The sequence below is a fragment of the Procambarus clarkii genome, chromosome 9 (genome assembly GCF_040958095.1).
Source record: "Procambarus clarkii isolate CNS0578487 chromosome 9, FALCON_Pclarkii_2.0, whole genome shotgun sequence".
NCBI lineage: Eukaryota > Metazoa > Arthropoda > Malacostraca > Decapoda > Cambaridae > Procambarus > Procambarus clarkii.
This window is the reverse complement of record NC_091158.1, coordinates 20,115,528-20,130,183: the sequence shown is the minus strand read 5'-3', so window position 1 is coordinate 20,130,183 and position 14,656 is coordinate 20,115,528.

The window sequence follows — 14,656 nt, the reverse complement described above, 5'->3', positions numbered from 1 at the left end:
CTGGAGGTGGGGTAGCAGTGACCGCTATAGACCTACATCTATCCTTTTTTGTTAACTGAATTAGAAAGCCTATTAAAATATTATGTTTGCTTGATTGTCTATGTCATTCTTCAGAAAGTATTATATAATTTTCATAAATTTTTGCAAGCTTATAAATATATTTGTTCGCAGTCTCGTTGATATGTTAATGCTTAATTTCGCCATCCTTTAACTTGATATAACAAATGTAAAATCATCAGCTATTAAGCATTGTGTGTAATGTCCACTTAAAAACTCAGTAGACAAAATATTGAACGTCGTAGTCTTTTCAATTTCTAGTGTGTGGTTTGGTCAACATTTTTCAGCCACCGTATTGTAACTTTCATCTGCAAAATACTGAAGTTCTTGCAAGGCAGGATCATTATAACATTTTGGAGTCTAAGGCTTATGCTCTTTGTTGATATAAAACATTGGTTTACTGAGAATTATATAAACTATATGTAATGTTATCCTGATCTTGATTATCTTGAGATAATAATGTAGTATTTCCATTGTAAATTGATTTATATATAGCCTTTTTATTTTTATTTTTTTTATATATAGGGTACCACCTCTGGTGCAAGTGTAGGGAGCCATTTTTTTTAGCCTTTTTATTGTATACTATTTAATAGAGCGAAAACAAATTAGAAGTGCAACCCGTTGCTGACATTGGTTACATGGACTCTCAGGGGTGAAGCTTTCTTCGTTTCGATGTGAGGAAACCGGGTGTTCCCTATAGACCGACTCTGAGTACATATATTACTATGGAGACAACAGAAACCTCGACACATTTCTTAAATGAAGCCACTGATTCTGAAAGAAAATAAAGTTCAAAAATTATATTGTTCCTTGCCTACGCTTCCAAATATCTGAACCTCGACAGATATTTCACGAAGCTGGTGATTTTTATATTTTGATTTCTTTATTTAAAAATTACACATTATTATGAATACATTATATTTTCAAAATAAATATTGCTTTATTTATATTTCAATTCATTAAATCTTTGTTTCCAAACTGTGGACTAAGTCCCATTGGGGGACCTTTTTGCAATATGTAAGGGGATATATATATATATAATATATATATATATATATATATATATATATATATATATATATATATATATATATATATATAATAAATATATATATAATATATATATATATATATATATAATATATATATATAATATATATATATAATATATATATATAATATATATATATATATATATATATATATATATATATATATATATATATATAATATATATATATATAATATATATATATATAATATATATATATATATATATATATATATAATATATATATAATATATATATATATATATATATATATATATAATATATATATAATATATATATATATATATATATATATATATATATATATATATAAGGCTTCTTGGAAAGGTCTATACTGCATTAAAATATTAATTTACACGATCTTGGAGCTATGAGCTCAGAATTCTAATATGCCTTTCAAATGGTATCATCTAATTTGTTTTTCTCTTTACATATTTCAGCTGTGGGAATGACCTGCTGAGCCTGGTGGTAGTGACCTACTGGGAGTGGCCTGGTGGGGGTGACCTGGTGGGAGTGACCTGGAGGGAGTGGCCCTGCTGAGAGTAGCCTATTGGGAGTGGCTTCGTAAGAGTGACCTGCTGGGAGTGGCCTGCTGGGAAGTAGCCTACTTGGAGTGGCCTTGATGTTATCTTGAGATGATTTCGGGGCATAGCGTCTCCGCAGCCCGGTCCTCGACCAGGCCTCCTTTTTGTTACACATTCCCAGGAAGCAGCCCGCAGCAGCTGTCTAACTACCAGGTACCTATTTACTGCTAGGTGAACAGGAGCATCAGGGTGAAAGGAACTCTGGCCATTTGTATCCGCCTTCACCGGGAATCGAACCCGGAACCTCAGAACTACGAATACGAAGCGCGGACCACTCAGCTGTCAGGTTCCTACACTTACTGGGAAATCCCTACACTTTTCCTACTGGGAAAACTACTGGTCTACTGGGAGTTTCTGCTGGTACCTAATCCAGGCTGCTTCCCCTCAGCCAGATTTGATTAGATCTGAAACCTATGTTTATGGGCAGCACAAAACGTCCACCAGACTGTTGTGCGACACAGTGGTTGCCAGGATCAGGTTGGGTTACAGGCTACAGGTAACGGACCTCCCAATTCTGAGCACCCTAGGTGTAAACTCTGTGAGCAGGAACTGGGACATGATCTTGCACACTACATCACCGAATGCCCAGTTATCAGACCATTCAGACCCATTGGCATGAGATACCTGAAGCTTTGCAATTAGTTTTTTCACTCGTGTTCTTGAGGATATTCTCATAATGCACCTAGAGTTTGCCAGTGCTTATCTTATACTTATCACATGCCTCTGTATGACTAACCATCCTGTGTGATGGGGATTTTAGCATCACGAAGCTAGTTTTTTTTGACACACGCTGTACTCCCCTTCATATAGTCTAGGGCAGCTGCATAAATGCAGACATACCTAAATGTTGATAAAAAATAAAACAAAAATAAAAATTCTGAGGCCTTCAGGCCACCCCGGCAACGGAGTACAGGACACACTCCAAATTTATCTTACAACTAATCAACATGTTTTCAAGCTAAATTTAATTTTATAAATTTTGTATTACTAAATCTCGTCAAGTTGAGGATGTAGCCTCATTCCCATTTGAAGTTCTTTTTTGTTTTTTTATGTAGTACAATTTAAGACATCGCCGCGGATAATATAGTTAACAAAAATAATAATAATTATCTTCCAAGAAAACAGATTTTCTTAGCCCCCAACAAAATAAAATAATGACTAAGAAATAAAATCTGACATTAATCAGAGTAAATATAACATTCTTGAGGATTATGTGGTTATGTTGAAGAATGATACATGCTCAATCAGTATGCTCCAACATAACACGCTCTTTCGTTATACATTAATGTATAATGTTCGCTATCATTATGTTGGAGTATAATGGGCTTAATCAATATACTAAATCATGTTGTGTTCTACGAATGTACTAAATATAAAGTGCTGTCTATTCGTTGTCAAAGTATTAATTACATATATTTCATAATGATTCACATTGTTGCGTCCTAACTGGGCGGATCTCTTAAGGTTGGAAGATTTAAGCTGTTAGATACAACTTTGCAGTCATCGGAAGGATAAACCCTTCATGCAACCTGGACTTTCACAGCTGGTATAGCTTCGTATTTTATACTGCACCAATATGACTGTGTTCGAAGTTTTTTTTTCGAGACGGGATGCACTCACTTCGGGTCAGGATTCAACATGCATTTGGGCATCTACTTACAGCCCGTCCTCCAAGCAAAGACCCAAATGTGATTCCATGCACCCGCCAAACCCCCTGTTTATGAGTGAAAAACGGTTTACACACGACTCACAACTAATGACGTTCGAACACTTCCAGAACAAGTGCTTCACTGACGAATTTTGTTCCAACCACAACGTTGTAAATGCTTCACCCACGTACTACAAATGCAAATAATCGCCAACTGAACCTAAATACCTAACCTATGCTTATATATGCACAATATGCTAATATATTGTAATATTAATTTATATTTGAGAAAATTCCCGTTTAGAATGAACATGTTAAAATTTATGAATGCGTCTGTGGGGTCGACCGCTGGATGTAATGGATTTGAATCGACGGGTTGTCTACTTACGAACTTGCACATCTTTTCTGAATCTTGTCAATTTTATTAACATTTATGAGCTCCGAAGCATTAGGAGGGTGAGTGAGAAGTTTTGATGCTGGAAAATCTTTTAATAAATGTAACCTAAGCCGCCAAAGATTGGAAAAGATGCACACCCATTTTCTGTCATATCACATGATATTAATTATTTACGAATGTTACGTGGGTCGTATATTATTTGTTTATATTTCATTATGTATGTATTTTTTTGTATACATACAAAGTCATAGTATTTTTACGTGTTAAATAGTGACACTAGAGTTGAGAGTTTTCCTTATTGAAAAGATGTGCGCCCTCTTTCAGGTCGGTCCTGGGCGGGCGGAGGAGAGGACGCGCGGCGGGTTTGTCCCTCTTCTAGTGTAGTTTGTCCTGTGTTAACGAGTGTATCATTGTCCTAAGACGTCACCACATGGAAAGTAAACTTGAAGTGCAAATAATATTATAAATTCCAGCCAAGGCGTACATAGCTACGAACATAATCGAAGAGTGTGACAACAATGACAGGAGTGATGGTGGTGAGCTTGTCACATGGAGAGTTAGGTTGTTGCGGTATACTCAGTAGTTTACCAAACTACCGAGAAGTGTACCTGGCGTCTCGGTATATATACCGAAAGATAACTTTAGTGTCAAGGTAACCTCGAGATAGTTGCTGGTTGGCGAGTAAGACATTGTTGTCTTAAGTACCGCCCCACCAGCGGCTGATGGGCCACCACCACCACCACTGGTCAGGTCACGTGTGGGGGGGGGGGGCTGTACTCCCCTAGTCACGCTTGTGGGGGGCTGTACTCCCCTAGTCACGCTTGTGGGGGCTGTACTCCCCTAGTCACGCTTGTGGGGTGCTGTACTCCCCTAGTCACGCTTGTGGGGGCTGTACTCCCCTAGTCACGCTTGTGGGGGGCTGTACTCCCCTAGTCACGCTTGTGGGGGCTGTACTCCCCTAGTCACGCTTGTGGGGGCTGTACTCCCCTAGTCACGCTTGTGGGGGGCTGTACTCCCCTAGTCACGCTTGTGGGGGCTGTACTCCCCTAGTCACGCTTGTGGGGGCTGTACTCCCCTAGTCACGCTTGTGGGGGCTGTACTCCCCTAGTCACGCTTGTGGGGGGCTGTACTCCCCTAGTCACGCTTGTGGGGTGCTGTACTCCCCTAGTCACGCTTGTGGGGGGCTGTACTCCCCTAGTCACGCTTGTGGGGGGCTGTACTCCCCTAGTCACGCTTGTGGGGTGCTGTACTCCCCTAGTCACGCTTGTGGGGGGCTGTACTCCCCTAGTCACGCTTGTGGGGGGCTGTACTCCCCTAGTCACGCTTGTGGGGTGCTGTACTCCCCTAGTCACGCTTGTGGGGGGCTGTACTCCCCTAGTCACGCTTGTGGGGGGCTGTACTCCCCTAGTCACGCTTGTGGGGGCTGTACTCCCCTAGTCACGCTTGTGGGGGGCTGTACTCCCCTAGTCACGCTTGTGGGGTGCTGTACTCCCCTAGTCACGCTTGTGGGGGGCTGTACTCCCCTAGTCACGCTTGTGGGGGGCTGTACTCCCCTAGTCACGCTTGTGGGGGCTGTACTCCCCTAGTCACGCTTGTGGGGGGCTGTACTCCCCTAGTCACGCTTGTGGGGGCTGTACTCCCTTAGTCACGCTTGTGGGGGCTGTACTCCCCTAGTCACGCTTGTGGGGGCTGTACTCCCCTAGTCACGCTTGTGGGGGGCTGTACTCCCCTAGTCACGCTTGTGGGGGGCTGTACTCCCCTAGTCACGCTTGTGGGGGCTGTACTCCCCTAGTCACGCTTGTGGGGGGCTGTACTCCCCTAGTCACGCTTGTGGGGGCTGTACTCCCCTAGTCACGCTTGTGGGGGCTGTACTCCCCTAGTCACGCTTGTGGGGGCTGTACTCCCCTAGTCACGCTTGTGGGGGGCTGTACTCCCCTAGTCACGCTTGTGGGGGGCTGTACTCCCCTAGTCACGCTTGTGGGGGCTGTACTCCCCTAGTCACGCTTGTGGGGGGCTGTACTCCTCTAGTCACGCTTGTGGGGGGCTGTACTCCCCTAGTCACGCTTGTGGGGTGCTGTACTCCCCTAGTCACGCTTGTGGGGGGCTGTACTCCCCTAGTCACGCTTGTGGGGGGCTGTACTCCCCTAGTCACGCTTGTGGGGTGCTGTACTCCCCTAGTCACGCTTGTGGGGGGCTGTACTCCCCTAGTCACGCTTGTGGGGGGCTGTACTCCCCTAGTCACGCTTGTGGGGTGCTGTACTCCCCTAGTCACGCTTGTGGGGGGTTGAGCTTCGGCTCTTTGGTCCCGTCTCTCAATCGTCAATCTACTCGGGTGTACAGATTTCCGAGCGTCTCGAGCTTTTATCATATCAACATTTGCAATTGGGTTATGGAGTCGAGCTCCACCACGTCCCTCACTTCCCCTAAGGCAGTGGATGGATGGGTGATTGTGGTCAGCAGGAGGCTACTACTGCTTGTCATCAAGACGTCCCGCCTTCGTCTCCATGTAAGTAACCTATATAATTATGTCTTTAATGTGTGTGTATGTGTAATTACCTAAGTGTAGTTACAGGATGAGAGCTACGTTCGTGGTGTCCCGTCTTCCCAGCACTCTTTGTCATATAATGCTATGAAACTTTTGATGGTCTTGGCCTCCACCACCTTCTCTGTGTGATACTCTACGCTATACCAAGAGAATAACGTGGACGGGTACTTGCACGCTCCGAGGAAATTCAGCTCTGTACAGTGGCTGTTCTGGACTAGGATAACCATAACTGAAATTGAAATCGCTTATGTTAATTTGTATACTACATAGTAGGTGATTAATGACGTTACTGAGTTGATAGGCCTTACGGGAGGGGGGTTAGGCTTCTTGAGTATTTTAGATATGAATGTTTTGCATTGTTTATTTCTTATGACAATTTGCCAGTGAGAATTTAGTGGTTAGTGTGTACTATCCTATGCAACTCAAGGTAGGTCTATTTAAATTTATTTAGAGAAAATAGAAGTGCGTATATTCAAATAGAATACAGTATTTGAAAATAACGAAACTCATTCTGCCTGTGAAGCACATCGAACTTTGCATACTGGGCCAAGAAGTGCATTTTTGGCCATTAGCCACGACATTTGATATATATATATATATATATATGCAATTGACGATCACAAAACACTGATCATTTTATGCGGAAAATCCACAGAGAAATATGAAATGAGGTGAACGTTTCGGCTTTGTTAAAGCCTTTGTCAACACCAACACCAGAGTCTGGTGTTGACAAAGGCTTTAACAAAGCCGAAACGTTCACCTCATTTCATATTTCTCTGTGGATTTTCCGCATATATATATATATATATATATATATATATATATATATATATATATATATATATATATATATATATATGTATATATATATATATATATATATATATATACATATATATATATATATATATATATACATATATATATATATATATATATATATATATACATATATATATATATATATATATATATATAAATATATATAATATATATATTATATATATATAATATATATAATGTAATATAATATAATTATATAATATATTATAATAATCTCTGCTTCTATAACTAATTTCTAAACACGGTAAGTAATATTATGTGCTACATGTTATATATTACTATATAGAGTACATGTAAAATGCCTGATCATCGATTAATCAAAATCAGGTACTTAATCTTAACCGAACTTAGCTGAATCCGAGAAGACAGGTCCGATTGGTTTCTGTCTTTTCCAGCAACCTTGTGAGGACAAGATATTTGGAACTTATTATGTTGTCTAAACTATGCCCAGTTCACTGTAGTGGCCTCTGAGACGCTACACTCAACTGTGCTCAGTTCACTGTCTTAAGTTACCAGACACTACACTCTCCTCTCGCCTAAGTGTAAGGGCTTCACTCACATTTTCATATTGTTTAATAGTCCCAACGTAACTCGCACAAGGGACAACAGCTATGTGTACAACAGCTGTATTATAGAACAGCTATATTATACAAGCCCAACAAGCTACAGTGTAGGAAAGATTGATGCCTTTTACCCATAGGGAAATAATTTGTGATCACTAACCTATCGAAGACGTAAATACTATTAAGTGTTTTCGCTCAAAATACAGCTGGAAAAAATCTAGAATAACGGTAAGACCTTTTTTCTTTGATAATTCCACGGGCCTCTTGTCTCTGTCGAGGTCACTAATAATAATAATAATAGTAATGTTAAGTCAGGTAAACGTACATGCATAAAAAATGAGTTATAAACAGAATGTTGGATTTCTAGATAATGCTAGTATATACCATGCCTAAAGCCACAAATACAATGTTGCAGGCATGATGTGGTAAAAAAATTAAAAACAAAGACTTGAAAGTAATTGAGATCAAAAGCATGAATTGAACTGAAACCGGGGAAAAAATGACAATAATTACATGTTGGATGGAACAGCATAAATTGCAACAGAACAGCAAAAGTAATTTAATTAATAAACAGACAGACTACAATTTTATTTAAGTTTATACATGACAGACATGACGTTTATACGTCAGCAGTTATAAACGTTGGTCAATAATCAATATTGTTTGAAAATACAAAGACATTGGTTGACATTTAGGAGGTAGGTAGGTTACATGGAGTTCATTAGGTAGTAGTTAGTTTTGGTCAATAATCAATATTGTTTGAAAATACAAAGACATTGGTTGACATTTAGGAGGTAGGTAGGTTACATGGAGTTCATTAGGTAGTACTTAGTTTTTCTCTTAGACTGCCCCTCTTTCAACCAGTTTGACATGATCGGGAAGGTCATTCCACATTCTAGGTCCCTTGATTTGCAGAGCATTACTGGTTTGGTTAAGTTGCACTCTTGGAATATCAGATAGATATTTGTTTAAAGTGTGGTGCCAACGGGTTCTGTTACAACCTTCTAGACAGCGTTTAAGGTCAGGATTGGTATTACAGTTCAGAGTTTATATATATATAATATATATATAGAGTACACTTTAGAGGATGTGCAGTGACTTAATATCTAATACATTCAAAGATTTAAATAAGGTGGCCAAGTGCTGTCTGGGACCAGAGTTTGTTATTGTTCTAATTGCTGACTTATGTTGAGTACTGTAATTAGAGGACGAAGATGATTTTTGGTAGTAGAACCTCAAGCACAGATACCATAATTAAGATAAGGATAGATGAGAGAGTAATAGAGCATTACAAGGACAGGGCGAGGTACGTAATATCTGATTTTAGAAAGAATGCCAAATGTTTTAGAAAGTTTTTCAGCTATATTTTGAATGTGAGGTAGGAAATTCAGCTTAGCAATGAGAACAGCAAGGAATTTACCATCTACTTTGTTACTAATTTGGATATTGTTAATTCTTAGATTAATTTGATCTGAGAATTTATTACCAAACAAAATATAGAAGGTTTTATCAATATTAAGGGCGAGTTTGTTAGCAGTTATCCAAAGATGGACTTTATTTAGTTTAGTATTCACTGTGTCATTCAGAATGAGAGGGTTACGACTAGAGAAAATGAAAGTAATGTCACCAGCAAATAAAAATTGGCTTGTGTTGAGAGGCATATAGGTCATTAATGTAAATGAAAAAGTAACTCTGACTAAAGTGAAAGTGACTACCAGAGTCACCATCTCTAGTTTACAAGGTAAACGTTAAACTAATAGTGTATCATTTTATATTATAAAATGTCCATGTGTTTTGTAGGACCCATATAATGATGATAATAATAATTAATAATAATAATACTTAATAATTATAATAATAATAATTAATAATAATAATAATTCATTGTGTTGGAGGACAGTCAGCCAGTGAATACATGAGCCTGGCCCCAGGCCGAGCTCGGGTAGCAGAAGAATTCCCAAAACCCACTCCAGGTATTACTGGTTTACCTTTCACCTAATTTCCAGTTCATCTAGCAGTAAGTAGGTACCCAGGAGATAGCTTGTTGTAGGGTTGCATCTTGGGCGGGGTCAGTAATTCGACCTTGGAGGAGGGGGCCCCTCGATAAAAGCATAAAGGGTATCAATACACTCTGGCTTCCTGTCTCCCGACTCAATGAATTATTAAAAAAAAATGAGGTGTATTTTTAAATATATTTTTGTGTATCCTTAAAAGATCATGCTTTCCTTTCGGTCAAAAGAAAATCGTAATGTTGAATGGGTAACTATCCGATTACTTTTCTGTATAATAAATTTATTTAAATATCTGTTGTTGGGGAGAAAGGATGTCTGTTCGTAGGCATGTATAAATGTAGTCTGTTGGTAGAACTACGAACCTTACCCAATATCTATTTCTTGGGTACCTATTTACTGGTAGGTGAACAGACCAGCAGGTGAAAGGAAACGTACCCTACGAGTTGCTGTTTATCGAACTCGGGATCGCCGATTTGTTTACTGGGTCTGCTGGTAGACGTTTCCATAGATTTACTATTTGGCAGGATTTTTCCTTCTCTACCGTATTGTGGATTGACATGATTGGGGACCGGGATATTTGGGGGCCTGACGGCTGAGTGGACAGCGCTCGGGGTTCGAAGTCTTAAGGGTCCGGGTTCGAACCCCGGCGGATGGGGAAACAAATGGGTAGAATTTCTTTCACCCTGATGTTCCTATTCACCTAGCAGCAAATAGGTATCATAACCTATTTACAGCCTATCAGAGTTCCATCCCCGGAGGGAGAGAAATGGTTCGGCACGTTTTCTTTCAAACCAAGCCCCATTTAACCTAGCAGCACAATTGTACCAGGGAGTTATGCAGTTGTCTCGGTAAAGATTAGTAGCTAACTTTTGGGAGGGAGGGACCTCTTGCTAATCGAGGTCCCCCTCCCCACAAAATACATTATTCCTTTCCTCAAAAAGAGAATTAGATAATAGTATAGTAAGAGTAGAAACGTTTTCTATGGTTGCCCCTAAGCATCTCTAAACCAATTGTTTTAAAAGAAAACGAAATATAGTGCTGCTACACCATAAACTAGCAGATTTCGTTGTTGTATTAAACGTGTCTATTTAATAATAATAATATTTTATTTAGGAAAAGTACATACATTGATGTAGTTACAAACATTCTGATTGATTTATAGATAGAGCTAGTACATAGAATACATAAAGCCACTATATATACTTATATAAAAGAAAATACATTGGGTTGAGAAAGTACATACATTGGCGTTTGAGTATTACATTCTTGCAAAGCCACTAACACGCATAGCATTTCGGCCAGGTTCTTTAGCAAAACATTAAAGTAATAATAGGCACATTGTATCAGAATTTTAGTTCAACGTAATTACGTTACACATTGATAGAATATATTATACTGATGAATGTGCTAAATGGTACTAAGTGGGTAGAATAAGGCGAGATACTAAGAGGATGAAACTAGGTACTTTTTGGTTTTACTTTTGAATAAAGTATAGGTTGGAATTTTTTTTAATTCATTAGGGAGCGAGTTCCATATATTGGGTCCGTTTATTTGCATGGAGTGTTTGCATAGATTTAGTCTGACTCCTAAATCTCCTAAAAACCTAAACTGCAAAAAAAGCAGTCTCCGTGGTGTAGTGGTAAGACACTCGCCTGGCGTTCCGCGAGCGCTATGTCATGGGTTCGTATCCTGGCCGGGGAGGATTTACTGGGCGCAATTCCTTAACTGTAGCCTCTGTTTAACGCAACAGTAAAATGTGTACTTGGATGAAAAAAACGATTCTTCGCGGCAGGGGATCGTATTCCAGGGACCATAGGATTTAAGGACTTGCCCGAAACGCTATGCGTACTAGTGGCTGTACAAGAATGTAACAACTCTTGTATATATCTCAAAAAAAAAATATCAAAGGGATAAGTTATTACTGGTGTGGTACTCATGGGTTCTATTACATCTACCAAAGAAGAGTTTCAAGTCAGGATTTGAGTCAAAGAGTAAGGTGTTGTATGTGTAAATAGTACAAGAGAATGTGTGGAGTGTGTGTTTAGGCATGTTTAGGGATTTGAAGAGAGGGGCTGTGTATTGACTGAAATATGAATTTGTTATAGTTCTGATAGCAGATTTTTGCTGGGTGATGATGGGATTGAGGTAGTTTGCAGTAGTGGAACCCCACGCACAGATACCATATGTTAGACAGGAATAGATTAGTGATTAATTATTATTATTATTTATTATTATTATTTCCATGTTTGCTATGAGGAAGGTCGGACAGTGGTTGGTTCTGTCAGTGATTATACCAGAATCGAGAGGGGCTATTATGTTAGTCCATATGTGGTCCAGGGTTGTATTGGGTGTTTGAGTGATATTGCGGAGATTAGCATACAGGAGCTCATGCTGTTAGGTAAGTAGTCGACTTGGGGGACTATTTTGTTCACATTTATTTATTTATTTATTTACTTATATACAAGAAGGTACATTGGGTTTGAGAGAATACATAGCATAGTATTTACAATCTTGTAAAGCCACTAATACGCGCAGCGTTTCGGGCAGGTCCTTAATCTAACAGATAATTTTAAGTAGGTAAATTCTAGCAGAATTAATAAAATTAATAAATAGGTCAATGTTGAAGTCACCTCCAAAAAAAAGATGTGTTTTTGTTGAGTTTGTTGCTTATGATTAGATTTCTCAGCTTGTTTGAGAATGCAGGTATATTGGTATTTGGAAATTTATTAACAGCTCCAATAGTTGGTTATAGAGGATTTGAAGGATTTATTTGAGAATCGAGCAAAGGTATACTCTCAGTATTCATCTCTATCGCAGATGACACTAATGCAGGTGAAGTCATCTTGATAATAGCTGTAACTGCCCCATTTTGTCAGGCTGCAGTAATGACTGGCTTTATAACCAGCTAAGTTGTGTAGTTGGATGTGTTCTTTACTTAGCCGTGTTTTTGTTAAGATAAAAAGTTTAGTACCTAGTGCTTCTAGTAGTGTAAAATGTCACTATTTTGTCATCTATTTTATGTCATCAAAATGTTTATTAAGTGATCTGATATTTTGGTTGAATATTGATAGGCTAGTGTTATTCTGGAGTTAGGTTTTTGCATGGTTTGCCGTGTAGTAACTACGGTAGCGTAGTTACTACACGGTTATTATTAGTGAGACAAATGTTTGTCTCACTAATTCATTGTATATATTTACCTCTTTATGTTATAATTACCTATGTATTATGCTTGTATGTCTGCTGTATCAGATGGGCCTTTGGGCTACATCGGATGGGCCAATTGGGTGCATCTGATGGGCCAATGGGCCGTCTGCGTTGTCCAAGTATTGTACTTCACCCCACTTCACCACTCTCTCCTGCCTATTTATACCCATCACTCGATCTGTAAAATCATTCCTTCTGAAGATGTATTTAATATACGAAAGTACTTAAGGAAATTTCCTGTTTCATTTTCCTCCGTGGTCTGACATTGTCACATTCTTAATCACGTGTTTATTTTCGTGATATACACACACATATATATATATATATATATATATATATATATATATATATATATATATATATATATACAATATTTATATAACACATATATATGGAATCACTGTACATGAGGGAGATATAAAGATAGGATGGTATGGAAGAGAGGATGAGCGTGATTGAATAAGGAAGGTAATGGGAAGGGGGGCCGAGTGACCTTGTAGGTCGGGGAGAGGATGTGAGGGGAGCTGGGAGTGTGTGAATCATGCGGGAAGAGTGAGAAAGTGAGTGTGGGTGGTAAGGTGCATGTGAGAGTGGCGGCCTCGGCCTGCCAACACAAGAATGGGGGGGGGGAAGAGTTGCTTCACCGCTGCCTCCACAACGTGACCCCCACCACCGCCCCCCCCCCCCCCTCTCTCTCCATCTCCCACTACTGCCTCCCACTGGGTCACTTACCCCATTTACCACCCATAACAACAAATTAGGTCAGCCACCTCCGCTACAATCACCACTAAATATCTCCACCAGCAACACCACCATCAACCAGGTCAACATCTCCACCAGCAACACCACCATCAACCAGGTCAACATCTCCACCAGCAACACCACCATCAACCAGGTCAACATCTCCACCAGCAACACCACCATCAACCAGGTCAGCATCACCACCATCAACCAGGTCAACATCTCCACCAGCAACACCACCATCAACCAGGTCAACATCTCCACCAGCAACACCACCATCAACCAGGTCAGCATCACCACCATCAACCAGGTCAACATCTCCACCAGCAACACCACCATCAACCAGGTCAACATCTCCACCAGCAACACCACCATCAACCAGGTCAACATCTCCACCAGCAACACCACCATCAACCAGGTCAACATCTCCACCAGCAACACCACCATCAACCAGGTCAACATCACCAGCATCACCACCATCAACCAGGTCAACATCACCAGCAACACCACCATCAACCAGGTCAACATCTCCACCAGCAACACCACCATCAACCAGGTCAACATCTCCACCAGCAACACCACCATCAACCAGGTCAACATCACCAGCAACACCACCATCATCCAGGTCAACATCTCCACCAGCAACACCACCATCAACCAGGTCAGCATCACCACCATCAACCAGGTCAACATCTCCACCAGCAACACCACCATCAACCAGGTCAACATCTCCACCAGCAACACCACCATCAACCAGGTCAACATCTCCACCAGCAACACCACCATCAACCAGGTCAGCATCACCACCATCAACCAGGTCAACATCTCCACCAGCAACACCACCATCAACCAGGTCAACATCTCCACCAGCAACACCACCATCAACCAGGTCAACATCTCCACCAGCAACACCACCATCAACCAGGTCAACATCTCCACCAGCAACACCACCATCAACCAGGTCAACATCACCAGCATCACCACCATCAA